The sequence below is a fragment of the Alligator mississippiensis genome, chromosome 3 (genome assembly GCF_030867095.1).
Source record: "Alligator mississippiensis isolate rAllMis1 chromosome 3, rAllMis1, whole genome shotgun sequence".
In the NCBI taxonomy this organism is placed as follows: Eukaryota; Metazoa; Chordata; order Crocodylia; family Alligatoridae; genus Alligator; species Alligator mississippiensis.
Genome location: NC_081826.1, coordinates 264,145,333 through 264,152,646, shown reverse-complemented (window position 1 = coordinate 264,152,646; position 7,314 = coordinate 264,145,333). Strand labels below are relative to the sequence as shown.

At 40.0% G+C, this 7,314-nt stretch overlaps 1 long non-coding RNA gene across 1 annotated transcript in view; it reads left to right on the top strand.

The window, feature by feature from the left end:
• The first annotated feature begins 951 nt into the window (after nucleotides 1-951).
• LOC109285284 (uncharacterized) overlaps nucleotides 952-7,314 on the top strand; it is a 31,479-nt gene continuing 25,116 nt past the window's right edge. Inside the window, exon 1 of the long non-coding RNA XR_002092992.2 lies at nucleotides 952-1,200. This is a non-coding gene — a long non-coding RNA (uncharacterized LOC109285284). The remainder of the gene's footprint in view (nucleotides 1,201-7,314) is intronic.

Sequence of the window (7,314 nt, the reverse complement as noted above, 5' to 3'; positions counted from 1 at the left end):
AATCATTTTTACCAGGAATCATTTTCCCAAATGACCTCTTCAAACTGTTTACACCAAGGAGATACAATACTTGTCACAAAAAAACAAACCTCAAAATGATCACTGAGCAGATGTGCCTGTGTGCATTCGTTCACACACACGCGTGCACACACACACACACATGCACTAGCTAAATTTTCTTTCGTGGTTTTTTTTCTGTGTTTATTTTATAGCACTTCTATTTATAGGCTAACACTTTACATTACACCTATTCCCCGTTTCTATGTGGTTTCTATGCCTATAGAAGCTGGTTTCTCCGCCAGCAACCCCTGCCATTGGGATAATTTAATTTCTCCATTTTCTCTGGGAGGACAAGGAGCAACTCTGCAGCTTGTGTAGGTATTGTGATGAAATTTGGAGAATGTTCGGACATTTTGGCTTTCTCAAAGATGTCATTGTTGTCATTTTCTGTTTCTCTGAGCTGCTACTTTCAGTTGGTAAAACAGACCTGCTTAGAATAATGAAGGTCATTCTTACAGAATACACTCTATGGGAAAAATAAATGCATACATGGAGAGCTGTCACAATTTCCTTTAAGTACAGCATGATGGTGTTAGTGATGCTGCAGTGTGATTGCACATTGTATTATCAGTTTCCAGAATGTTAGCTATTTTTTCTTTTACCTTTCATAATAAGCATGTATTTCCTATTCAAAATATGTTGTCAGGTTTTATTGCATTTTTCTGAGTACAGTATAGGTCCAAAATATCAGCATAGGCATGTGGGGGAAGAGGGTAGTTCACTTTTTAATTAGTAAATTACTTTTAACGTTTAAGCAGAGAGGAGTATAATTGAGTCAATTGTAGCTGCTTTTTTTATTCCTCTCAAATATTTAGATTATCTATTCATATGGAAGAAGATAAAACAGACTCCACCTAAACTGCTTATATTAAACTATGTAATAAAGGGGGCAGATGCTTCTCATTCTTTTCTCCTTGAAGCCTTTTAGTTGGAAATATTGCAGAAATGAATCCATTGATACCCTTTCAGCAGATGCTATCTTCAAATGTGTTTAATACTTATTCTCTTCCTTTTCTCACTACAGCACAGAAAGCAATAACCCTCTCTGAGGCGGACTATCAAGGTGAAATACTGTGCAGCATCTAACTTCAACAGTGGAGGCACAGCGTTAAATCAGAAGCAGGGAATAACTTTCCATAGGTAAGCATGAAAATCCTTGACATCTGTACATTGTAAAATGTGCTACAGATGCTGGGAAAAACTTGGCTTCACAAGGGCCAGGATTTCACCAATTAAGTATTTCAAATAAGTAAACCTGCTCGCAGGCCTAGCATTTCGAGCAGCATTGGAATGCCAGTAACTATCCCATGGCAAGCCATTTCTTCTAGTTGATGAATTGGAAGCAGCACTTCCTGTCAGGCAGTGATAAGAAGAACTGATTGAGGAGTGCCATTTCAGCATACAAAAAAGCAACTGCACAGCTAGAGCAAGCAGTGGAATATGTAGGCCTGATTTTCAATGCAAAATCCTAATTAAAAAGCATCCAGTAGGTGAAATACAAAATGTTATTTAATTTACAGCAAAAATATATGCAACATGGCATTAATAAGGAAAGAGGTTTGAAGGAAAAAAGAAAAAGATATGAGTGGTTGTGAGAGAGAAATGAGGATTGCACATTTTAATCCAGATTCATATGTATGTGGAGTTACTTTTAGTCACTGTATTTCTTATTACCCACTCTGATGAATTTACTTTCCCAATACCACATCTCATATCCCTATTTTTCAGTTTACTTCAGAAAATGAAGTAGGGCCAAAAGGGAGGACAAGAAGTGGTCTCTAATTTTGACTGTCTTTTGACCCAATATTAAGTGTACTAGCAGTGGCTGTTATAAGAAGTGTAGATAGTCTACATCTCTGACTATCAAGTCAAAAGCGTGTAAACCAGAGCACTCCAAATTAGAAGCTACTTCTGACTCTTTGGGTGTAAGTGATTTACTTGTTATAAAGTTAATCTAATAAAGCAATCTGGGCTGCTGACTCAGACCTCTTTTCTATGCACAAATTCTAGTGGTAAACCAGGATACCTCATTTCTGGTGATGCATCCTACACCTCAAATTATTTGCATTTGGTATCCTCTTACTAATTTAATGGTTTAAAGCATGGCCTTCAAAATCTTTTATTTAAAATGTAATAACTTTTATACCCTTAATCTCTGAGGGACAAAGCAGCCATCATGCAGTATATTGGTTTATTCTTTCAAAAATACTTGCACCTAATACTATTTGCCAGTACCTTGGTTAGGTGTACACAGCCTGGGAAGAAAACACCACCTGTCTCCTTTGTCTGGGTCTCCAAATTCCTATCCATCATGCATCCTCTTTCATTTCCTTTTAAACCCTTGTTAAAATCCATTGCATCCATGAAATAATCCTGCTCTCTGCAAGTCCATTTATAGTATCTGATGAAGCAGACTGTTGCCTACAAAAGCGTGTGCATTTCTGAACAAGTTAGTCTTGATGGTGCCACCCTGCTCTGCCTTCTTGCCAATTGTGCTTTAGCACATTTTTGTTTTTGTATCATTGTGTATGTTGCCATAGTCAGAAGTCAGCCTGTAACCTCCTCATATCTGACACCTAGTCCTTGCATTTTTTTAGAACACCATCTAAACTAACATTACTTATTATTATTATTGTTCCTCTGGAGTCTTTAAACTATTATGCCATTTTAAAAGCATAATCAATTCCCTGTATATGGAATCAGCATATGTTTTGGGAACTGAGCGGCAGGAAATTAAACAAAGCTGGAATTGCAAATGTGACATGCATATCCCAGAAACTGAGAGCTGGAAATAAGCCTATTAGGTCATTTAGGAAATTCTGTGGAGATAATGGGCAGTTGTTTTCTGCAACATACTCTTCACTGCTTTGTCCAGTTCATTTAAAGTGACTTAAGTAATGATAGTTTTCATTTACAAGGCAGTAAATCCATATGACCAATGACTGTGTGCACATGTGTTGTGAGCACTTTTTCATGACGTGTCTAATTTAGTTCTTCCCCTTTTACTTTTTATCAGCCTTGGTATTTTAATGTGGAGATCTGTGCTTCTTCCCTAGTGCCTACTCCTTTCAAATGCAGGAGATGATCTTTTTAATTTTTTGTTATTTCACTGAGCTTCCACCATCACTAATAAGTGACAAAACCATGCAATCTATTATACCCATTTAGAGACGGAAAAATGGAAGCACAAAGAAATTAAATTACTTGCCCATGGCCTCAAATAAGGTCAATGAGAGAACTGAGAATAGAATACAAGTTTCTTGGCTCCTAATATGTGCACTGTCTACTCGACTGAGCTGTTTCTATCCCTGGTATAAGCACATTTGTAACTTTAAGCTTGCAATTTCCCCCACTGACTTCGGTGACATGTACTGGGATGTCACCCCTGTATACAGGACAGTTACTAAACAAAACCCAGCTGCCACTTTTTGTCATTTATGATTTAAGTGTCCCAAGGATTAACATACCCCCTCCCCCAAAGCCCAAAACCTAGTGAGTCCCAGCAATACATCAAATGACTGAAACTCTGGATTCCATCCAAAGGGGACAGCATCTCAAAGTGCTTCAAATAAATAATAGAAATAACGTTTTAAAGGAAGGGAGTTGTTCTTCCATATTTTCCTTTCCTTCCCATTTTTCAAGTATAAAGTATGACATTACATATATGATTACATTAAAATACCTGATTCATTTTCAACTGAAGAACATGATAACCACCCTCAGGTGGCAGGTTTTTGGAGTGACATTTCACACACAAGAGCACCAACTGTTACTAATATGCTAATAAACCTTTGTTAGTTGGTCTAAAAATAGCCTTTTAGTAAGATCTTGGATGGATTTTTTGAGATGAGATGTCAGAGGCAATGTATGCATCTCAAAGCCTAAAATATTCATTATAGAATTGTAATAACTAATCACTTTTTAGAATGAAAGCAAATTATTTTTCCTTGTGTCTTTGGTATCTTGTGCCCGAGTAATTCAAGCTCTTTCAATTTATTTCTCTTAAATTAGATTCTGGAATGATTAGACTTTTCCACAGTCTAGTTACACCTCAGTAGAGAAAGCAGAGATTGCTTTCTTTCCTGTCATGCCTGTGCGGACCAAAACCCTCCCCATCCACTTTTATGTAGATCATAGTTCAATGTTTCTGTGACTGCTTCTACTGTCAGCTCCACTCTCCTTTTGAACAGGGCATCATCCGATGCCTATAGAAGCAGCTGCAAAGAAGGTGGAGTTCAACACCTCATAACAACATCTGCAGAATATCTTTGCTGTTGAAAATCCAATTGGCAACAACCTTAGTTGTCTGAGAGCTGCAATTTCCTCTCACTATTCTTGTCCTTTGTATTATACAAAATAGATAATACTCTACAGAGATCAGCTAAGAACACCAAATGTGGTGGCATATTTCTGAAGAGTCCTCCTCTGGAGGCAGATCTCAGCGAGCAGTCTGTGCTCATGGTAAACACCAGAAACTCCCCTTGATGCTGGAACTGTAGAGCTGTCACTTGGTCCTTCCCTTCTGTTTCTCATGTTACTAATTTTATGTCATTTACAGAGAGCAAGTAAGGTTTTCTTTCTGTGTTTTAAAAATAATCTGTGTAATGCGGGGTTTTACTAGTCTTGGGGAAATGGTTACCATTCGATAAAATCACTGGAGAACTGAAATACAATGATGCAGAGATGCAATGCTACTGTAAAGGGTGACCATCTAAGGTTTACAACAAGGCATCAGGTATCTGCCAAAGAGTGTTTAAAATACGGCGTGTAATCCTGCTCCACTGAAGTCAATGGTCAATTTGCTATTGACTTCCACAGGATCAGGATTTCACCGATAGTTTAGGACTGTTGAATTGAATTTTGAGCAGAATTAAATATCAGGAAACCTCTCTCTCTCTATCTTTCAATAGCTTGTCTAATGTGCAACCAATTAATGTTCTTCACATTATACAATGAAGCATCTGCATCATGTGATCATGCATGAGTGCATATGAACTGGTACAAAAGAAAGTGTTGGGGGAGAGAATTGCAGCGTTTGTGAAGGACATTTCTCACTGCTGCTACAAGCAAAAGGAGGGAGAAATTAAACACAAATGGAGAATATTATGCAGCCTCTCATTTCCATTTTGGAGCAGACTATCATCCACTACATCCTATCACCAAGATAAGAGAATTAAGGTGCTCTGATGGTGTTTTTTGTGATAGAAAATAGCTAACAAGACTTTAAGAGAAAACTTCAGAAATACTGAAGTGTTATTAAGCAGCTGTCCTCCTGAGAGAGATACCAATATGGGGTTTGTAACATGCAGGACAGAATAGTGGCAAGCATCTGCACTACAGTTGATTATGAGTTCTTCTGTATGATTTTAGGACTTTTTTCTTTAATATTCCATTTTTGGCATTTATATGGTATTTTGCTGATGCCAAGCCTGGTCATAAAGCCTTTATATAATCAAAGCTCTCTTGAATAATATGGAAGTCAATGGGAGTCTAAATGGATGAAGTAAAAGGTTTAAGGCTCAATTATTGTGTTTAAAGCATCTCACGTTGATCACAGTTAGAGTTAGTAGTTGCCTAGTTCACCACAAGTGGTTTAGATGGGCCTACTATTTGCCATGTATTTAGAAAAAGAACTGCAGCAAGAACTGAAAACTGTTGTTTTTTTCAATGGCAGCCACTGTATATGAAACAAATAAATGCTTGCAGTCTGATTCCTAATGGATAAGTACTTATAGATTCATAGATTGTAGAGTCGGAATGGACCACAATGGATCATTGTGTCTGACCCCCTGCCCCTGGCAGGAAAAAGGACCGAGATCAGATGACCCCAGCCAGGTGACTATCTAGCCTCCTCTTGAAGACCTCCAAGTTAGGTGATAGTACTACCTCTCTTGGAAGCCCATTCCAGATTCTGGCCACCCTTACTGTAAACAATTTCTTCCTAATGTCTAACCTAAATCTACTCTCCACTAGTTTCCCTGGGACGCTGTGGTAAATAGCGCATCACCAATTCCCTGTTGTCCTACCTTCATAAACTTGTAGGCGGCTACAAGGTTTCCCCTCAGACATCTCTTGTGAAGGCTGAAGAGATCCAGATCTCTCAACCTTTTCTTGTAGGGTCTTTAATGGAGGCCACTAATCATGTGAGTGGCCCTCCTCAGAACCCTCTCCAGATTCTCCGCGTCCCTCTTGAAGTGTGGAACCCAAAACTGGACACAGTACTCCAACTGCGGCCTGACCAATGCTGCATAGAAGGGGAGCATCACCTCCTTCGATCCGTTGGTCATGCATCTGCTAATATTTGACAAGGTGCAATTGGCCTTGTTGATGGCTTCGTTACACTGCTAACTCATGTTCATCTTGGAGTCAACTATCACTCCAAGATCTGTCTCAGCTGCTGAGCTGCTGAGGAGGTCAACCACCAACCTATAGGGATTCCTCCTCCCTAGGTGGAGTACCTTACATTTATCTTTGTTGACTTGTATCCTATTTTGTTCCACCCATTGATCCAACCTGTCCAGGGTATCTGATCCCTGCCCTCTGATGTGTTAACTTTGCCCCATAACTTGGTATCATCTGCGAACTTGGAGAGGGTACTCTCCATGCCCTTGTCCAAATCGCTGATGAAGATATTAAATAACACCGGTTCAAGGACCGAACCCTGCGGGACCCCACTGCCCACCTCTTTCCAGTCCAAGAACGACTCGTCCACCACCACTCTCTTCGTGCGGTCCCTAAGCTAGTTGGCCACCCACCTGGCTGTGTAGGCGTTCACTCCACAGCCTGCTAGCTTCCCTATAAGAATAGGATGCAAAACTATTTTGAAGGCCTTCCTAAAATCCAGGTAGATCATAGAATCATAGAAGTAGGGTCGGAAGGGACCTTGTAGATCTTCAGGTCCGACCCCCTGCCTGGGCAAGAAGAAAACTGGGCTCAAATGACCCCAGTCAGGTAGGCATCAAGCCGCTTCTTAAAGACCCCCAGGGTAGGAGCCAGCACTGCTTCCCTTGGAAGTCGGTTCCAGATCCTAGCCGCCCTAACTGTGAAGTAGTTCCTATGGATGTCTAATCTAAACCTACTCTCCAACAACTTGTTATCCCGGGAGGCACTAGGGGAAACAAGGTCTCCCCCAAACCCTTCTGGTCCCCCCTAGTGAGTTTATAGACGGTCATAAGGTCCCCCCTCAGCCTTCTCTTGTGAAGGCTGAACAGGTTCAGGTCCTGTAGCCTCTCACTGTAGGGTCTGCCCTGCTGT